Consider the following 21,206-nt stretch of genomic DNA (forward strand, 5'->3'; position numbering starts at 1 on the left):
CAAGGCATATCGACAAAGATCGAGAAAAGAAGGCGAAATTTGAACCCAGTTGGTTGGGACCCTTTGTCATCATATCAGCTTATGGATCAGGAGCATATTAGTTATCAACTTCAGAGGGGTACATGCTTGACGAGCCAACAAACAACATCCATCTGAAGAAATTCTACACTTGAGTCTTCCAATGCACGGATCAAGCAAAAAAGAAAAAAAAGAAGAAAAAATTACCGAAAAATCATCACTAGGGTGAAAACCTGGTAAATAGGCACCCTATGACAAAAAAAATAAAATTCAAGAAAAAAATAAAAAATGAAAAAATGAAAAACAAATCAAAGTGCAATAAAAACAAGTGGTGAAAACCTGACAACAGGCTCTATTTGTGATAGAGCGTCCTTTATCTATCAGTAATTGTATCATATCTTTGGCTCCATCTAATCTAATCTCATAGCCATCACAAAACACTTATACACATAGAATTATCCTGGACATACTTAGCGTAGTCATTGTCCCTGATTATCTGAATCATATCCCACCATGGCTTGGTGATCAATGTACATATCCATATCGAAGTAGTATCAGCAACAAGAGGGAAAAATCCTGACCTCACTAGGGGCATTTTGCCTTATGGGTTTAAACAACAGACCAAACACATAGTAAGACAACAAGGATCAGACCAACCAACAGTGACCACAACAATGAAAGAAGGCTAGACATCACAGACTTGAACTGATTTCAACTAAACAAAAGACCTATTTGCAAGATGTTTTATTTGACAAGAATACATTTCGGATAGAATGCATGCTTACTTATGATTGTTGATTTTTTCTTATCATATCTCCTAAGCAACTCAAGGATGTCAGACTAGAGAAGCAAGGAAGGAATGTAATGTTTTCTTTGTCCGTTGTTTGGGAGTGAAGCCTTCTACTATGAAAATTCATTCTATTATGTGATCTAGTGGCATATCACTGAGGACATTTCAGATTTGTATAGGACTAAGGTTAACTCTTGTCTATTTTACACAAGCAACACTTAGGTCATCTTGGTTCAATTATACCTCAATGCTTATGTCGTCTTGCAATATCAAAATTCATGTAAGTTATACTAAGGTCGTTATGGTTCAATTATACCATGATGCTTGTATAAAATTTTAACAAATTAAGCTCGATGATGAAAAAAAGGGAAGCACTGGCAATTTGATCAAAACATATGGCAACATTGTGAATGAGAATGCATATCATATTCAGGTTGCATTTAGATCATTATCATATCAGGTTAAGATTGCACTATCATTATTATTTTAATTTGCATTTAGATCATTATCATATCAGGTTGAGATTGCATTATCATTTTCATCATCTTTTTAAATTTGCATTAGCTGCACTATCATTATCATTTCTCTATCATGTTAAGTGGCATTAGATTGCATTATCATTTTAATCTACATTAGATTGCACTATCATTATCATGTTAAAGTTGCATTATCATTCCCATAGCTCATTTCATGTTCCAAACACATTTAGTTGCATTATTTGCATTATAAGAATCGCATTAGTATCATTTTCATCACACATCTCATTTTCAAGATACATATCATATCATTATCATTTTCAAGATACATCTCACATCATATCATATCCTAATCAAATTACATTCATATTGCATTATCATTACATCTCATATCAAAATAAATGAGCATTTCATATCATATCAAAATATTTTGTAGCATGTAAATAGAACCAAAACATGATTGCATTTACATATTCATCTGTGTACATACATGCATTGCACTTAACAACACAATGAAAGAATGACATACATTCATATCACCTGCAAAAACATATAGTTAGACATGATAATCAAAACATCTTAATCATATCACTTGCAAAACATATAGATCATGGCATCACATCATTACACACATCACATAGGAAATCATCTTCATCATCAAAGCAAAAATCATATAGATCATGCATACCAAAAGCATCCATAACATGTAGAAGCATATCTAGTATCATATCATCATGCACATGCGTGACCCATGCCGATCTAAAGGAAAATCAAAGATATAAGTTAGAATGAATTATCAGTGAAACAATAAATGTCCAAAGTCCCTGCATATCACATCAATAACAAAGTCTATGAATAAAGAGACATCAAAATCAATCAATGGATCAATGTGTATCATATCAAGAAGATCAATCAAAATACAAAAATTTACATCTCGTGGGAATTATAAAAGATACAATTCTCTGTGTATAATCAACAAAATGGCACATCATCATCATGGAGGAGGCTAAGAGTAGCTACCTCCCGAATCTAACTGCCTAGCCCCAGAGCCACCTGCACCTACACCTGCGCCACCACTAGGAGGATCTCTCCTAGGACCCATCACACCCTCACTACCTCTGCGTCTCTAGGAGCCCCCATGCTGAGAAATGGCATCATAGATAGGGGCACGACGATTTGGTGGCACAGCCTGAAGGTACAACATCCTATCGTACTCAGCCCGTGCAGTTTGATCAATAAGACTCCTAATGGTGTCTCCTGTAACACCCTGTATGGCTACCTGCTGCAAGGTCTACACTATCTCCTCTACATAGCCTCACCTCTCTATCTCTGTATCTCTCTTAGCACTCACTTGTGCTACCTGCACCTATTACTGAGTAATTTGTCCCTGTGCCCATACTAACTACGTCTGGAGTCTCTACACTAAGGACTATAATCCGACTATTTGTGCCTGTTGCTGGTGCGAGGGTACTGTGATCCAAACTGAGGAAGGCCATGGTGCTTGTGGGACCTATACTATCTGAGATGAGTTCACCTGTCCCATGGCTAGCAGGGTCATGTCCAATCTCCTTCATCGTACCAAGGGTTGCACATCCTCCTCCTCCTCATGAAATCCCATGCTGCCCAATCCTAGCCTCCCACCACCCAACTCCTTTGACTTTATCTCCTCATCAAAGCAATCATCAGAACTCTCCTCCTCACCCTCACCTCCCATTGCTACCATATCCTTTGCTTGTATGGGGCCTCCCAACCTAGCATCTGTCTCCATCCACCACCCCTAGTACCCCACACCCCCTGACCGTTGGATCCTGCTCTACCTCCTCTCCTAGGTGTCTACAGTTAGTAAGTTAAATTGACAAAGGATTCCTCATGATTTTCCATATAGGGTGTCATGGTTAGGTGATAAGCAATCTCTTATGGTTAACAAACAAGCCATTGTTGAGTTTTCTATTGATGATTATAAGGATAAGGTTCTTTGTGATATTGACCCATGGATTGTTGTCATTTACTTCTTGGAAGACCTTGGCAGTAATATAGGCATACATTATATGATGACAAAGAAAATGCATATACCATAAATAAGGAAGAACAAACATATACATTGTTTTCACTTCTAGAGGGAGATTAGGGTACAGAGGTAAAAAGACTAAAGTGATCATGTGTGGGAAGAAGGAACTTATACCATTTGACAAAAAGGATTAGAGTGTTGTAGAAAACAAACTGAAAACAAAATCAAGTGTAAAGGATGAGTGGGTGGTTGATTGGAAAGCTAATGTTTTGATTGGAATGGTAGTGTGCCCCTTGGTGAAGGGTAAGGTCATTGAACAATGTGAAAGTGCAGATACAAAGGTACAAGATGTTGTTAAGATAGTGAATTTGATGACAGATATACAAGGAGAGTTTGGACAAGGAGATGAAGAACATCGTGCACATAAAGCTACAGTGGGGAGGAAGGCAAATGAATGGGTTTCTCATAAAGGTAAAAGTTTGTTTGAATGCAGGAGGACAACCCCAATTCCATGTCTCAGTCCAGGGATAGTGGATAGACCACATTCATATTTGAACACAAAAGTGCAGTCCCATTTACATACCAACAAGATCATGACTCCAAGATGGAATCCATAGTGTCAATTCTTGAACCCATGGAGCAGACTTGCAAATGATCATGCATTTGGAAGGCATAATGGAATGGATATCAGTCCTCATTCATGGGACATGAGTTCTCTTCTAGGGGGGTTGAATGGTGTAGGAGCACCTAAGTTGCCATCAAGACTCTTTGAGGAAATTTATGAAACCTATGTGTTTTGAAGAATGAAAGTGGTAAATAAGGTCTTGGAAGACCATATGTGATGTAATAAGGTCATTAAGACCACTAGTTTGTATGTGGAGTCTTAGTAGGATTCATGTTGATAAAAATTGTCAAAATTGTCATTTTGTGGGGAATATGTGTCAATGGGTCTAATGTGATGATTTAATGGTGTATAAGGGCCTTTTAGATCTATTTTGTCTTCTTTGTATCAATTTTGAGTCATAATGGTTTTAGGTTGGGTGTATGTCCTATTCTAGGCAAAAACTTGTTAATGTTGACAAAAAATTGTCAAAGCAACTTTTGTGTTTGTAAGGGTAATTAGGTGTTTGTTAGTGATATTGGTTCAAAAAGTGGTTATATCCATTGGGAGGCCTTGAAGGAATTCAAATAGGTCCTTCCCATGACCAAAAAGGGGTTGGTATACTTTTGAAAAGAAAATCAATAAAAATCTTGAAGTTCTCTGCACATTTGTTGTAATTCTTAGACGTAACAGTCTATATTTTGGCATTTTCTCTATGACATCTCATTCATCTACTTTTAGAAACCATTGGATATAATCGGGGAGTGAATTTCCTATGATTTTCCTTTTGTCTCATTTAATTTTATTAAATTTTGACAAAGATATATCAATTTTTGTAAAAGTTGTTCATACCCTAACCTAGGGTAATCAGTGACTGTACAATAATGAATTTTGTTTTATTTCCAAGTTAAATAACCCCACCAATGGGTGGATAATTGTTTGTACATATGTTCTTTTATGACTTATGCTTTGCAAGGATCCATAATAGAGATGGCACATGCCAAATGGGAGAGAAGTACTGATTTCATTGTGTCTTAGTCTAATAGAATGGTGAATTAATGAGTTTGGATGGTGTGAATGCAAAGTTGAACCCCCAAAGGATTGAGGAATGCAGTGAGGGGTGTGTGATGGTGCCACAAGAATGTTCAAAGGGTTGTCAAGTCAAAGTAACAAAACAAATAGGAAGATGCCATGACTATACTCAACATGGTGTGGACTGTCACAGTTTGACAGTAAATTGAAATCACTGTACTTTGCAAAGTTGAAAGGTTGATTGGTGTTGAGTTTGATGGTGGTGGAGGGAATGGAGGATTCCTTTAGAGTCATTGTTAGTGTTTTTAATCCTATGAACAAAGAATGATCCAAGTCACTTGACTGTCCTAAACAAGTTGTGATTGCCATAGTAGGGTAGTGTTGCAACAGTAGGTTTCTCCATCTGTTATAGGGTGGATGGGAGGGTAAAGCTTGGTGTTTTGGATATGAAAAAGAGTTCTCTTTAAATTTTAATGCAACATATTGGAATGGTGAGTATTTACTTGGCATTAGGAGTTGTATCTAAGACAACTAGAAGTCCTAATTGAAGATGGTATTGAGTGTGTGGTTATCAAAAGAGTGTTGGTGGTGAGTGAGTGTTGGAAAGTTTGGATTGGGGACTAGTTATGTTTTTTTGCCTTATTTGAGTGTATGTCAATGGTTTGGGAAGTTTTGATGAACATAGGTATATTTTGGGGTATTGAGGCCTTGTGAGCACCCAATGACCTTATGAGGGATCTTGTGAGCAAGTGAAGGGTTGACACCTAATTGGATAGGTGAGTTGGGAGAAAGATCTCCCTTAGTTGGTTGTGTGTGGATGCTCTATATCATATATCATTTTGATGACTTTTTTCTTCATATTGGTATTTCCAGGTTAAATTTAGTTGAGATATGTATTAAGGTTACACTTTGAAGACTTTGTGCTTCATTGTGTCATCTTGGAAAAGGAGATCATAACTTGAAGACTTTGAGGTTCAAAACATTTCAGAAAAAACATTAAGTGAAATTAGGAATCAGTTTAAAGACTTTGTGCTATAATTTGATTTTATTAATTAACACATTGGGATACATAAGTATTTATAAAAAGGTTGATAGGATAATAGTGAGTTTTAAGACTTTTAGCTTAAGCACTCTTTCGATCTTGGAGAAGCAACATAGGACTTTGCGCCTTTATGGAAACTTTGCATCTTTCTTATCCATATTGTATCGTTCTTGCATTCTAAGTTAATTTGTAACAGAGAATTTGTAAGAATTATTTCTACTCTATATTGTAAATTCTTTCCTGAAAAGAGAGGAAAAGAATAACATCTCTCCTGAAGAAAGAGGAAAGGTGTTGGCAATTGACACTCATGCGGTTTAGTTGTGTTGTCATTGATGGAAACACATCATTTTGGGTTGGACACTTAATCGATACTCACTGGTATTCATGATTTGGCAACCGACAGACAAGGGAAACTAACAAACTAGGAACCGGTATATGAGGCCGACATAGGAGATTGATTCGACAGGTTTACATGGTAGCAATCAACGACATCGGTCACGAAGTTTAATGTATTTATTTTTGTCTAGGTCGACATGTAAAAAAATTGTAATATCATTGTAAGCCGACATAAGGCATTCATGTTTATGTTTGGGAAGGGTATTTAAGTCAGTTCGATTAGTTTATTTTGAATATACATACATAGAGAAGGAATATATAGAGTTGTGATATTGTGCGAGCAATGTTGATCGACTAAATGCGAATATAATATTCTGTAGTTGGTCTTGGTTATTGGTTTATAGGTTTGGGATGCGAAGTAAGTTACCGGTAAATGAGGACACAGTGAAAACTGATACAGACAGTGCTTGAACCGGAACTCATCCAACATAGTAGATGCATTCTTTGAGTTCAAAATTTTGTTTGTAAACCAGTATTTGGTGTTTGTAGTCAGTGAGGATCCTTTTGTGATGAGCAGTGTGCTCTAGGCTATTGGCCTTCCTGCATGTGTAGGCCCTTATTATAATATTTATTCATTTGGCCAGTGGATAGATATTGTGGGTCACCAATCCCACCATGGTTTTTCCTCTTTGAGGTTTTCCACGTATAAATCTCCGTGTTATGGTGTATGTTCTTGTGGTGACATCATTTCTACTTACTGTTATATTCTTTTATGGTTACTGGTTACTGAATTACTTTATTAATAAGGTTAAAATTGATTTCACCAGTAGAACACTGATTCACCTCCCCCCCCCCCCCCCCTCTTAGTGTTCTTGGATTCCAACAATAGGATGATGTACTGCCCAGTTAAATTAGGAATTGAAACTTTTATCTTATTTAATAAAGGTAGAGTAGTGAATCATAGGGGGAGCCTTCCATTATAAATTAGGAGAGATTTAATCTCGTGTTGTTGTGGTTGAAACCACAATTTTGTAAACTCTTCTAGTTTGCAAAATTTTCAACCAACACATCACAATAATGGATCCTTGTGATTCTTTCCTCATGTGTGTGTTCCATGATGCACACCCTTTTTTTTTTAGTTCATTGTACACATATTGACCTAACATTGGGTCTATATTATTGTGCACATATTTGTGCCTAATTATAGTTGGTTTGTCAATACCATTTCCTCATCAAAATTAAGGTGGAAATAATGACATGGTTAGGCTAATGCTTCCTTGTTTCAATGGAGCAATGGAGGAGCTTTAGTGGAGCCAAATGTACTTCATAAACTTGTAGGGGGGCACATGGGTCTACTCTTTTAATCTCTCCTATGGGGAATTATTTCAGTGGATCATATTTATGAGATTCTAGTACCTATGTAGAACATCAAGCAATTTTAGTGATTCTCTATAGGTCACTTGTGCTTTATTGTCATTTGCATTGACCATCGTTCTATCTACATCTTCAATTTTATGGTTGAGTAGTGTTTTATATGTTCACTCATGTAGAGTTTTGGATCTCTTGATCTACATCTTTGGAGGTTTGTTGATTCTAGGAAATGGCATTTCGTCTTCAACAAAGTTTACATCTTTGACATGGTTTAGGAGTTCATCATCATGTTAATTATTATATGAACATCTTTTCAAGAGATCTTATCCTTAGATCTTTCTCTTTTTTAGAGGGGAGTTTTGCTCCCGCTAGATTTCCCCATTTTCTTTTTTTATGGGAGATTTACATTTGTACATGAGTATCTTATTAGGAAATATTGTTGAGAGTCATATTTTTAGTGATTATCTTACTCCCTAAGTATCATTTAAGGGGGGTGTTATTGTGAAAAGTGGTTTGATCAAACTAGTTAGCTTCTAGCCTACTTAGTAGAATCTTATTCACATTACACTTAAGCTCATATAAATATTATCTAAAATTTGGTCTCACCTCATGTAGACTCATCAAGTGTGCCAACACTTGTCCATAGAGTCTTATGTACTTGTTCATAATTGTAGGCATAATAAGTGTTTGACTCCTACCTTCTCACCTCTTCTTGTTTTCTTTTATAAACAAGACTCATTTGAACATTTTAAATTACATGCTTAGGATATTTCTCATTTTTCACATTGCTAATTAGTGGAGAGTTTTTATTTTGCAAGCAAGTATTGGTTGCTCAAACAATATAAACCTTGGGGGAAGTAATTTCTTTTCGTTGGCAACAATATATTCCACTCATGTTGATATGTCAAATAATGCACCAAAAACCAACACTAGGGACCTACTACCACTACATGATGTTTTCCTTTACATGACTATATGCTTACCTTTTATTTAAATTTTATATGCTATTTTCCTTTGCATTTATAGTTTGTGTTAGATGAATGCAACAAATTATAGGGGCATATCATATCATTAATAATTAATGCTAAGTTTTGAATGTAATTACAAGTAGCTATAATACTTCATCTTTAGTATATGACATGCCTTGCACCCCATGTACCTTGTCATCCATAAAAAACCAAGTGAGGCAAGGTATTACCACTTTTATATAGGTGAAATTTTCCTAACCCAATTTCCTCATCTCTCTCTCTCTCTCTCTCTCTCTCTCTCTCTCTCTCTCTCTCTCTCTCATGATAATTGATAGTGAGATTTCTTTTATAGTTATTATTTTTACTTGTATTGCATAAGCTACTCATTGAATATTTTTCCTTATTTTTATAGGGTCTTACAAATTGCACACACCAAAGGATGGACCTACATGCTAACATTCATCAAGATCCATTACTTCATATAGACCCCTATGATAGCCATTTGTGTTTGAATATTTACTTTACATGCATATATTTTGAGACATTGGTCTTTCTAGGATTCACATGCATCTCACAGTGGCATGCCACTTCCCATTTAGTTTTATGGAAGATGTTAATACATGTACATATTGAAAAAAAAGTAGACTTTTACAAATTTGAGCCCATTTCCCTAGCATTTACTTACCCCTATACAAATGTCCCCTTGCATTTACCTCCCATCCTATCAATACTCACAAATACCCTGACACATTCGAACAAATTGTATATTTATTACACTCATCCATAAAAGTATTCTAATTTCTCTATTATCCACCTAGATTTGACCATTTTCCTACTCAATTTTATTTCCATAATCCTAGACGTGACCCTTTCCTTTTACAATTTGAATTTAAATTTTTACTGATTGTTGCCCATTATTTTTTTTATCATGATTTGAATAAGTGCATGTTTGTGTTATTTGGTGCTATGTGTTGCTATTTAAAGGCATGCACATCACATCTCCTCATTGTTTAAGCATTATCTCTTTATCATTGACATTTAAGGAGGCTAACATTTCAATTTGCTGCCTTGAAATGAATTTAGACCCATACATTCATTCTAGAGGATATGCTTTAGATACACTGTCTTTGATCTTTTACATATTTTTTTGTGAGTTGACCTAAGAGAGTATGTTCCACAATGATACAACAATAGCTCTTCCAAGGTATTTTTAAATACTACCAATCTTTATGTATAAAAAAGAATAGAGTTGACAAAATGAAAAGGAAAGCTATATGAATTATTAAATCATTTTATAAATACAATATATTTTTACAATCACAAATATGATCCAAATCTATGAACTTGACCCTTCATAATATACATATAATTTCTTAATGATAAGATCAAATGTAAATAGAAACATCCACTTAATATCTCATTAAAATTTGTCTATTCTCTAACCACATAACTAAACACATTTATCTTCTATGTTTAATATTATGTTTTTACCTTTAAATTTAGAATACATTAGTATAATTATAAATTTAGTCAGTTTATATTTATATACATACATCTTATTAGATTAAGAGAAAAGTCAAATTTCTTTAAAAATTACAAAAATATTTTAATCATCCCAAAATAAAATAATTAAAGTTACATACCTATTTAGTATAGGTACACTTTAATACTCTCCTTAAAACAAACAATATTTGTCTAACATGATACATACACCTCTAATAAAAAAATATTATTAATATATTAAATCCCTTTGACGATGAATTCAAATTTCAATTAATTATTATTTTTTAAAGCTTAAAATAGGAAGAAATGCACAATTTTTTTTTTCTTGCACACTTCTTAAAATATGTTATTTGGAAAAACTATGCTATTATTAAAGAATAAAAACTTTAAAAACACTAATTAAAACTTTTTGTACTAGAGAAGACTTTTTAATTTTTTATTAATTTCGAAGCAATAGAAAACATCATTCCTATATGGGACTAATAATGAGATGTGAAAGGACAAACTAGGGAGTTCATGCATATTCTAGATCATGCTTTACATTCATGCTTTTTATGCACAATAATTTAAATTTTGTAGGAATTGGCCTTTGTCAAGGGTGTGTTGGGAGTGGCCCCCACCTCATGTGCATCTACATGCACCCCATTTAACCCATATAATCATTATTGTGAATTCCATGTGAATCATCAATATATTCCAATGCATATTCACCTGTCTTGCATATACTTCCAATTCTAAGGATTGTTCCATAGTATATGCCTAGAGCGTGCATATGCTCTCACATGCCTTGCCTTGTCTCTCTTACCATACAATGTCTGTGCCCTCCATAAACAAGTTTGTGCCCATGACTGACATGACATTTGTTACACCTCCATATTCAATTCCAATGGTGGATATTCAAATGGCCCTTTAAGTAGGACATTTATTTGTTATTAGAATAGGATGATAGGTGAATCAAGTTTATAAATGGGTTTTAAATTCTTAATTTGATTAAAGTTATAATATTAAAAAAATTAATTACTTTTTATATAGTTATTCTTTAATATTGTAGATTTATGGATGGTGGAAATATCATATTTTAATTAATTAAAGTTTTAAATTGAATATTATTAAAATTATAATAGATATAATTTGTCTACAGTCTATTGTAATGGGGTGAGTTTTTATATATAATTATATGTTAATTTTTAATTTCTAAGATATGGTTGTATTCATAAGCTCTCATCTCAATATCAAAATTATACTACAAAGTAAGTAGTTATAAGATTACTAAAAATCAAGTATTGATTTAGAACAAATAAATATTGATATACCTAAAATTTAACTATGAATTACAAAGATTAACATATTTAATAAGTTGATCACAAGTTATGTAAGGTATCAACATACTAATTTAATTAAAATGGATGTATCTTATAAGAGTCGTACCACCCATGTAATAGAGAGAACACTATCTTAGCTATAAGTAAGATAACGAGAGTTATGTAATGACAAATACTTACCTTGAGTTATGTAACTGAGAGGAATCGACTGGTATCCTAGTGATCCAAAGTTTAGATTTTTGATAGGATGTCCCCTTTATAACCTCTTGAGGCTATACACTAGGCCTAAACAAGCCTACAACCACATAACCCGGGTAGAGAGAATCAAGCTTGTGTCCTACATGAGATGAACCCAAAGCCTTTAACCAACTACGTCATCCATTTGTTGAGTTTAAAGAGTAGATTAAATAGCACCAAAAAATAAAACAAAAAAGAGACAAAGATATACACAACACAATGAATTACATGGTTCACCATTAATGGCCACACCCATAGGAAAGAATGACAATTAATTCTATTCATTGTTACCAACCATAAACAGTGATGTCCCTTGCTTTCCATTCTTAATGCTACATTATAACCAAGCCTAGAGAAGCTTTGTGAGACTTTAGCTTCTCCAAATTTTGTTCAAGGACACTTCAGATGAGTCTTCTCCAAGCCATGTTAGAGTCAATAAAAACCTAGCAACTAAGCATCTTTTGATTTAAACCTCGAAGCGATTATGTTTCTTAGGGCATGTACCTTAATGTTTCTCTCCATGTTTGTAGTCCATCCATATTCTCTTGTAACCAAACAACAAGGAGAGTCCACCACCCCATTAGAAACTATGATCTTGTCAATCCAATCACCTAAAATATCTTTCATATATTTACACAATGGCTTGAATTTGTCTTTCAAATCCTCCCTTTTCTTCTTCTCATCCTCTAAATCCTCCAACTTTAGCTCCTCTTTAGTAGCACTAACCAACTTCTTCCCATCATACTCCTTCAATTGACCAATAACACATTCATCAATAATGTTCACCATGTACAAAACTTCATAGTCTCTTCTTCAACTTTTATAAACAAAAAAGAAATTCTTCACAACATTCTTAGTCTCACCAGTAATATAGAATATCTCCTTTTGTCCCTCCATGTAGGTGGCATAATCCTTCAGGGTAGTGATTTCATCACCACTTTTTGTGGAACAATATCTCAAGAGTAATGCTAATATGGCACGATTTTGACTATATTCATGAACACCTGGCTTGATGTTTTTAGCAAAGGCCTCATAGAACTTGGATTATTTTGCCTTATTTGTTCCAATTTTAGAGAGCATTTCCATGCATTTATTATCCAAGTTCTTCTTGATGACCTTCAATATTTTGTTCTATGATAGAGTCGCAGTGGATATGTTAACGTAAAGATCCTTGAGTATACAACCCCATGTATACCAAAGATTCAAATCTCAACGAGTGTTGATAAGCTCAAATAGTCAAATATATTTGTGTAGCATCACCACACATTTACCGAACCACATTTTTGAAGGCATCTATCATAAAACTCATATACTTGTATGATCTATCGACTCTCATGATTCCTCTGCATTAGTGTGATTTGATAAAGATATTTAACCTTCAACACAAGCACCAACAAAAAGATTTCCATATAGTAGAACCCTCTATCAATAAAATTACCAAGAAACAAGTAATTGGTCTAAGAAAAATAGCCCCTAACCTTGAATACCTCTTTTGTATTGTAAATTGGTCACGATATCTCTACAAAAACTGACAAAGGCGTCAAACCATTGAACATTTCTCTCCTCGATGAGAATTGCCATATCCTTGGCCTTAGATTGAGGTGATTCAAACTCACTCTCATTAGGGGAGGCTTGCAATCTACTTTCATTGAAAGGTGAATTGACTTGATTTTTACCATTTCCTCCATCAACATAAATGCCTCCTTGTTCCCTAGCTAATGGCACAAGATGAGGATATGAATCTTCATATACTTTTTGTTTAGTGGTATAGTGTTCCATGTCTCCATTGTACTCAACATTAAAGTCATTGACTTCACAAAACTTACGATCATATAAGTCATTTCCTGTATTCCCATCACTTTCACTAAGGGTACCACTAAGCACATGTTTAGGGTCATCCACAAGCTTAGCCTCGAGATCGTTACATGCATCTTAAAATCCATCTTGTATCTATAATGCTTCATCATTAGTTGAGCCTTAACAACCATTATCCTCATCTATAATGTCATCATTGATATCTTTCAATAGCTCAGATACATCATTTTTGAGGATAAGGAGTCATATGAGGGAGGGGGTGGGGAGGTGTGGAACATGTGTTAAAGATTACACAACATTTCTAGACACATATTGTTTTGCGAATATCCCTTGTTCAATAAAGTTTTACATAACTTTTTCATAAAAAAGTTGCATCTTGGCTTCATGTAACCTATTTCGAAATGAGATCCCACAACATGTGGCCATATTTCTCCTCTTCATATTCGATAAAGATAGACTATTTCAACTTCACATCAAGCTTCGTTCTTTTTCATTGTGGAATGTGAATGAAAGATTCACACCCAAATAAAGATACAAATGATTGTAGGATACCCTCTCACCCAACCACTTCTTTGTAGGAATTTAAAAATCCAACTGAGAGGATGGAGCTCAATTAATTAAATAATTTATCGTATTTATAGCCTTTGCCCAAAATTCTTTTCCCAAACTTGCATTTGAGAGCATGATACAAAATATCTCAAAAATTATCCTGTTCAAACTCTCTTTCAAACACAATAATTTTAATATTTTGAATACCATTAATTTGCACAAAATCGTTCAAAACCTTTTAAAGACTATTCACATGCATTATTTGTTTTCAATCATTTAATTTTCTACAAGTGCTATAAATATTTTGAATATGCTAAACATTTTATATTTTATTTTTAGCATATAAACCCAAATGTTTCTTATGCCATTGTCTAGAAAAGTAATGAAGAAATTAGACCCACCAATAGATGTAATTTCCATGGGGCCAAAGACATCTGAGTGCACAGGCTTCAACAAATTTGTCTTCTTGTCACGTCCTTTGGTAAAGAATTGGGTCCTCTTTTGTTTTTCATATATGCAATGCTCGCACTTCTCCAAATCCATTGATTTCAACCCCAAAAGTTGATACTTTTGTGCAAAATTTCAAGGCCTTGCTTACTCATGTGATCGAACCTCTTATACCAAAACTTCATGTCATTGTCCTCAATTAAAATTTCAGCTCCTAACTTTCTAGCACATAAAAAGTGCTTGATTTTTTGTCCCTAGCAATCACCAAGGCTTCTTTTGTTACATTACATCTACTTTATTCTAAAGTGACTCTTAATCCTTGAGAATCCAATTGCCCAACTAAAATCATTTTTTTTTGAGTTTAGGGACATATGTAACATCCCATAGTAGCCAACTATTTCTATTTTTTAGTTTCAACAAAATATCCCTTCCGTGACCAACAATATCACAAGATTTATTATCACCAAGATAGACCTTACTAAAATGATCACTTTGATGGTTTTTGAAATACTTCCTACACAAAGTGGCATTAAAAGATGTTCCAAAACCAAGCACCCAAAAATTTATTGAAAATTCTCTTATAGTTAGAATAAGAACACTTGCATCTTCTTCACACGTTGCATTTGCTTCATTTTCTTTTAGCTGATTTTTAGTCTTCTTGAATGACCAATGATTTCTTTTGATGAGGCCTTGTTTGCCACAATACCAAAACCACTATGTTTGCCTCTTGACTTCAATCTCTTATTCGATTTTGATATTCTTCTTTGGTTATTCTTTCCTCTTTCTTGTGATCTCCTCTATTGCCGGTTAACAAAGCGTTCCTGATGAAATTACTTGATTCTTCCTCCTCACATCCTCAATGAAAAGAGTCCCAACAACATCATCAAATTTTAATACACTCCCCTTCTTGTTGAACACCGAGTTACTGATGGTCATAACAACTCCTTCCCAACAATCGGGTAGAGAGCACGATATCAAAATGGTCTTGATTTCATCATCCAAATTTATGCTTGTAGAAATTAATTGGATAAATCAATATGTTCAATTCATTTAAATGGTTTGACACAATTCCACCTTTCTTCATCTTCAAATTGTGTAATTTCTTCACTAGGAAAACTTTGTTTGATATGGAATCCATTTCGTACATATCGAATAAATGATCTCAAAGACCTTTCATTGTCTTCTCCATTGCTACATTAAACAACTAAACACCACATTGCTGGACAGGGAAATAATTATAATTGTCACTGGCTTCTTATCCAATTTCTCCTACTCCTCATTGGACATCATAAGTAGCTTCTTTGTTTTTCCTTTCAATGTTATTGCAACGTATTTTTGCACTAGCAATGCTTGTACTCGTAGCTTCCAAATTCAAAACTTTTGCCCTAAGAATTTTTTAATTCTTCATTTATTTGCTTCTTCCATCTTTTGTCATTTCTCCACAATTTCTCCTTGCCTCTGATACCAATTGTTGAGTTCAAAGAACATATTAAATAACACCTGATGCCCTCCTAAATGGCACAAGGTTAGTAAATGATCAACAACACAAAAGACACAAAACCGTTAGATTGTTAGTGTTAGTCAATCAAAAACTAATCTAAAAAGGCATATCAAGAGAGATACTAAAAACATGCTAATATATCTAACTAAAGAAGCAAAGATAATGAGGCATCTCCAAATGCCTTTTAGCATGGTTTTGGTTCCTTTCTCCCTTGTTCCTCTCCTCTCCAAGTTCCAAAATAGTGTAGCTCTCAGCAGCTTTTTGCACTATGGATGCTTATGGAGGATTGAGATTGTAATATTGAGCTTCGAATATGAAATGAGAAGCTAATGCTATGCTATTGATGCTAAAATGATATATTTTAACCAAAATAACAAGGTATTAGATGATTATGCTAAAAATGCTCTCTAAAATGTCTATAGCTTAGATGCTTACAAGTTTTCAGGATCTGGATTATAAAGAAAGGGGCTCTATTTATAGGAAAAATGGAGCAATGGATGATGGAGATTGAGCAATCTCAACAAGGGTCAGGATTGAATGATTTCAAATCTATGTGAGGGCTTTCAACCCAATCCTAGGATGACAAGTGTCAATGTGAGATAGGTTGAGAGGAGAGAGAATAAACATTAAATGCCTGATATGACTTTGAGATTTTAAGTCAAGATTGGTTGAATGAATAAAATCTTTATTCAAAGAATAAAACTTTTATCCAATGGATAAACTCTTGTGCAAATGTGAAATGGATGAATATGGTCAAAACAATAAATGTTTGGGGGGACAAGTTTGAAATAACCATAAATGGTTATGTAAGAGCCATAAATGGTCATATAAGAGCCATTAGTGGTCTTGGAAGACTTTGGGGGTTAATTTGTTGAACACACAAAGCATTAAATGTTTTTCAAAGACTTTGGAGTCTTTGAGAAGTGACTCCATTTTGCTTAGGAATGTGACAATAATTAGGAGATGGATTAGGCTAATTAGGAAGGGGTTAGAAGAATCAAGAAGGGGATTAGATTTTGAAATTGGATTTGGTGGGTGAGGGAAAATAGGATTTTATTTAAAATAAAAATTCTTTTATTTCAATAAATGTGTGCAAGTTGCTTTTGTAGGAAAATGCAAGTGGGGGGATAATGATTTAAATAAATTTTTTATTTAATTTATTTAAAAGAGGAATAGGGGGATTTAATTAAATAAATAGATTTTATTTATTTAATTGATTGGAATTTGATTTAATGAATTAATTAAAATAAATTGAATAATTTATTTAATTAATAGAAGAATGTTTGGGGATGAATTAATTAAATATTAATTTAATTAACTGATGGCTAGTGGATTTTTAATCAAATAAATAGCGAATATTTATTTAATTAAGCTGGACAGATTTGTGTGACTACATTTACCCCTCTTTGAGACGGTGCGATTTATCGCGTCGTTTCAAAGAAAGAAAAATTGGTATAAAGAAATTGCCCCATAAAATGTAAATTTAATGGGTGGTATGCCCCCTCAAGAGATGGGCCGAATTTTTTTGAAAAATCGGGCGATCTCTCGAAAAAGAACGAAAATTGGCAGGGTGGTAGAAGAGAAGAAGTTAGCCATATGGGTGAAAAATAGAAGAAAACGGGGGAAACATGGAGAAATGGGGGTTCGGGAAGTTCACGGGGACCACGGCGATGAGCAGGGGGGAAGTTACAGTGACCACGAAGGGTATAAATGGGGTGAAAGGGGTGAAAACAGGATCATTTGTGACCGCGACCATTTGAAAACGAGAGCTCTGATAGTGACGTTTGGAGGAGCAAGGAGCAGCGACGATGCCGATTCCGATCACTGAGCACAGATTTGAGCGAGTCCGACGGTTCCAGTGCCCAGATGACTATGGACCAGCGGTACGCAAATTCGAAAACTCAATTTTTGTGCATTTTTGCTAGGTTTTTAGCTGAGTCTAAGTCAAGTCGGAGCAAGAGCGCTGGAACTTTGGTTTTGATGCTTTTGCTCCATTAATTAGCGCTATTGTGCCGCAATGGCGCTATTGTGCCTTTGTTTGAGCGCTTTTGCGTTGAATTAGCGCTACTGTATGCAATTTTTAGCGCTATGGGTTAAGTAGCGCTATTGCTGGGTTAATTGAGCGCTATTGTTGTGAAGTAGCGCTATTGGGTAGTTGATTTAGCGCTTTTGTAGTTGTAGCGCTATGGAATAGTTGATTGAGCGCTGTTGTTATAGTTGTAGCGCTATTGTTTGGAAATTAGCGCTGTTGTTGGTTGGTAAAATAGCGCTTTTGCCTTAGGATAAAAAGATGCCCCAGTTTGGATGAAGAAAAATCTCCCGATGCCAATGATTGATAGATTGCGAGGTGAAGTGGGAGTTGTTTTGAACCATAGCAGCCTGATGAGACTTAGGTCATTTGTTAGGATAAATGCCCGTTGAAGTCTAGGTGGCCATGATTGCTTACCTGTTGAGACCCGAAGATACTTGATCAAAGTATCTGATGATAGTCTAGGTTTAAACTTAAGAAAATTTGAAAACAAAACAACTGATGGTGATTGATGAATGTTCATGTGCAGGAGGATCTGCGCGTGTTGCGGTTACGCGAGCGCCATCCAGCGACACAGGGGTTGCGGGACCGATTGACCCAGGCAGAGATTGATTGTATTGTAGCGACGGGTCTTTATGAGGTGATGTATATGCACGTAATTCGTATGAATCACGGATTGATCACAACACTAGTGGAGCGGTGGCATAGCGAGACGTGCACCTTTCATTTGGCTCAGGGGGAGATGACCATGACCTTGGAGGATGTGTGGCGCATCCTACGGATTCCGATTCGAGGAGAGCTGGTCACGTACGATAGATCCTGGGGGACTGTGGCAGTGCAGAGGATATTTGATGAGGATGTATTTATTGATGATGGCTCCATTGCTTGGGAGGATATAGCGGCACTATATGAGCCTCTTCCAGTAGTTTTGTCGGGGATTGTGGGAGGACTGCTGTGTCCAGACAGGCGGTCACATGGGTTGGCGGTGGGATGGGGACAGGTTATCGAGATGATGATGGCTAAGGGGACCTGATTTGCATGGGGGCCGTGCGTGCTGGCGCACATGTATCAGGAGCTTCATGAGGTAGTATACCAGGGGAGGGGTTCCTTAGCAGTGGGCATGACGCTGCTACATATTTGGGCATGGGAGCACCTACCAGTGACTCGACCAGTGAGTCTTAGATTCTGGGCAGTGGACCAGCCGTACATGTTTATGTACAGCGACATGATGAGCCAGCCCCACTTGGGGAAGTTAGAGTGGTGGCGGCGGGCATTGGATGACCTGGATGCAGTGATATGGCAGCCATACTTGGAGTGTGAGCTATGGGATGATGACGCAGAGGCACTGCCTTATGTTTTCATGACCTGATTCCTTATTGGGAGGACCTCCTACCATGTGGAGAGACAAGTGCCCGGGAGAGTGATGAGGCAGTTTGGATGACAGCAGGGACTGCCTAGCGGATCTGGAGAGTATGCGCGGGTGATTTGAGAGAGGTATGCATGGGGTCCAGTGCTACCTTATAATCAGGCACTAGCAGAGTTTCGGACACTGCAGGCGAGGCCATGAGACCTACGACCGAGGGTCGTTGATGCAGGGGTTACAGATGAGTACATGCAGTATCGGGCGGCGCACTCGATCCTACGGATATCGGATCCAACAGAGCCGATCCCAGCATTTGAGGATGAGAGGGGATGGAGACAGAGGAGGGCAGGAGGGCGAGGAGATGGAGGAGGAGGAGGAGATGGAGGAGGTGGTGGTGGAGGAGGTGGTGGAGGTGGAGGAGGATTGGGGATGCGGAGTTAGCGGAGAGGGAGAGGTGGACTGCCTCTACAAATCTCACAGGGACCACTGATACCGAGAGGAGTTCAACTGAGTGAGAGGGGGATGGAGAGAGAGATCCCGATGGACAGAGGGGAGGGGACTGCTGGAGAGGGAGGTGTAGGGGAGGCAGCTATGGACACCGGGGAGGGAGCCACTGGAGATCTACGGGATCACATTATAGTATGCTTGTAGATGCAGATAGAGGATTTGGAGGCAGAGGTGGCAGCTAGGGATGTGCAGCTATTTGCACGGGAGTCAGAGCTGACGGTGGTGCTGCGGGAGAGAGATACTGTAGTGGAGAGATTGGCGGAGCTGCAGGAGAGGGTCCGGGCTGGAGTAGGAGCACAGGGGCCTACAGGGGAGGTTATGAGGCAGTTTGGCCGAGCACAGGCTGAGATAGAGTACTGGCGGGGTTTATATGAGTAGGTGGTGCCAGTGAGTCAGCGAGCTCTTAGTTATACTCAGATGCGGCAGACTCGATCAGAGCGATCGCAGAGGATGCAGAGCAGTGGGGGTGTGATGGGTCCTTTGAGGAGGGAGAGATCAGGGGATGCAGGAGGGAGTGCGAGTTCGATGAGGCCTCCACGGAGAGATGGATCAGGTGGTGGAGCAGGGGGAGGTGTTGGGACAGCATCTGGCCAGAGTGGCATTTGAGAGAGCATTTTTGCATGCATATATGTATTGTATCATTGTCTATTTTGTGGACTGTATCTTGGATGGCTCTTGGTAGCCGATTTTGTAGACTTCATTGTACTCTGATAGATGAGATGATATATATGAGGAGATCCCAGATTTTGATGATATGCATTTGATTTATATGGATGTTTATGCAGGATGATGAGTTTATTGCTTAGATGGTTATGTATACATGTATGCATTTGATGAGATGTTCCTTATATGCATGTCTTGATGATGATACTGACATATGAATGCAAGTTTATATATGTATGATTTGTTTGATTTTGGGATGTAATGCTTTTATGTATGTAATGCCATGATGATGATGTATGCTTGTTTTGATTTATGAACAGGATGGTGTTGTTTTCTATGCAATGATAATTTATGCGATGATGTTAATGTGATGGTTGAATGAATGATGTTATGGATGAATATGCATCTAGATGTTTGTCAAATGAATGCAATATGGATAAACAAAATGTAAAGTACAAATGTTTATATGATAATGTGTTAAATGAATGCAATATGGATAAACAAAATGTATAGTAAAAATGTTTATATGATAATGTGTTAAATGAATGCATATGCATAATGGATATAAAATGTTAAGAACCAATGTTTTGTAAATAAATGGATTTTATGATTCTAAATGCTTAAATAT

General features: G+C 36.3%; 1 pseudogene; it reads right to left on the reverse strand.

Annotated features, from left to right (window-relative positions):
• Positions 1–12,154: 12,154 nt before the first annotated feature.
• On the reverse strand, positions 12,155–13,483 carry LOC131029166 (heat shock protein 82-like; annotated as a pseudogene).
• Between the last annotated feature and the right edge of the window lie 7,723 nt (positions 13,484–21,206).

The sequence above is a fragment of the Cryptomeria japonica genome, chromosome 3 (assembly GCF_030272615.1).
Source record: "Cryptomeria japonica chromosome 3, Sugi_1.0, whole genome shotgun sequence".
NCBI classification, from domain to species: domain Eukaryota; kingdom Viridiplantae; phylum Streptophyta; class Pinopsida; order Cupressales; family Cupressaceae; genus Cryptomeria; species Cryptomeria japonica.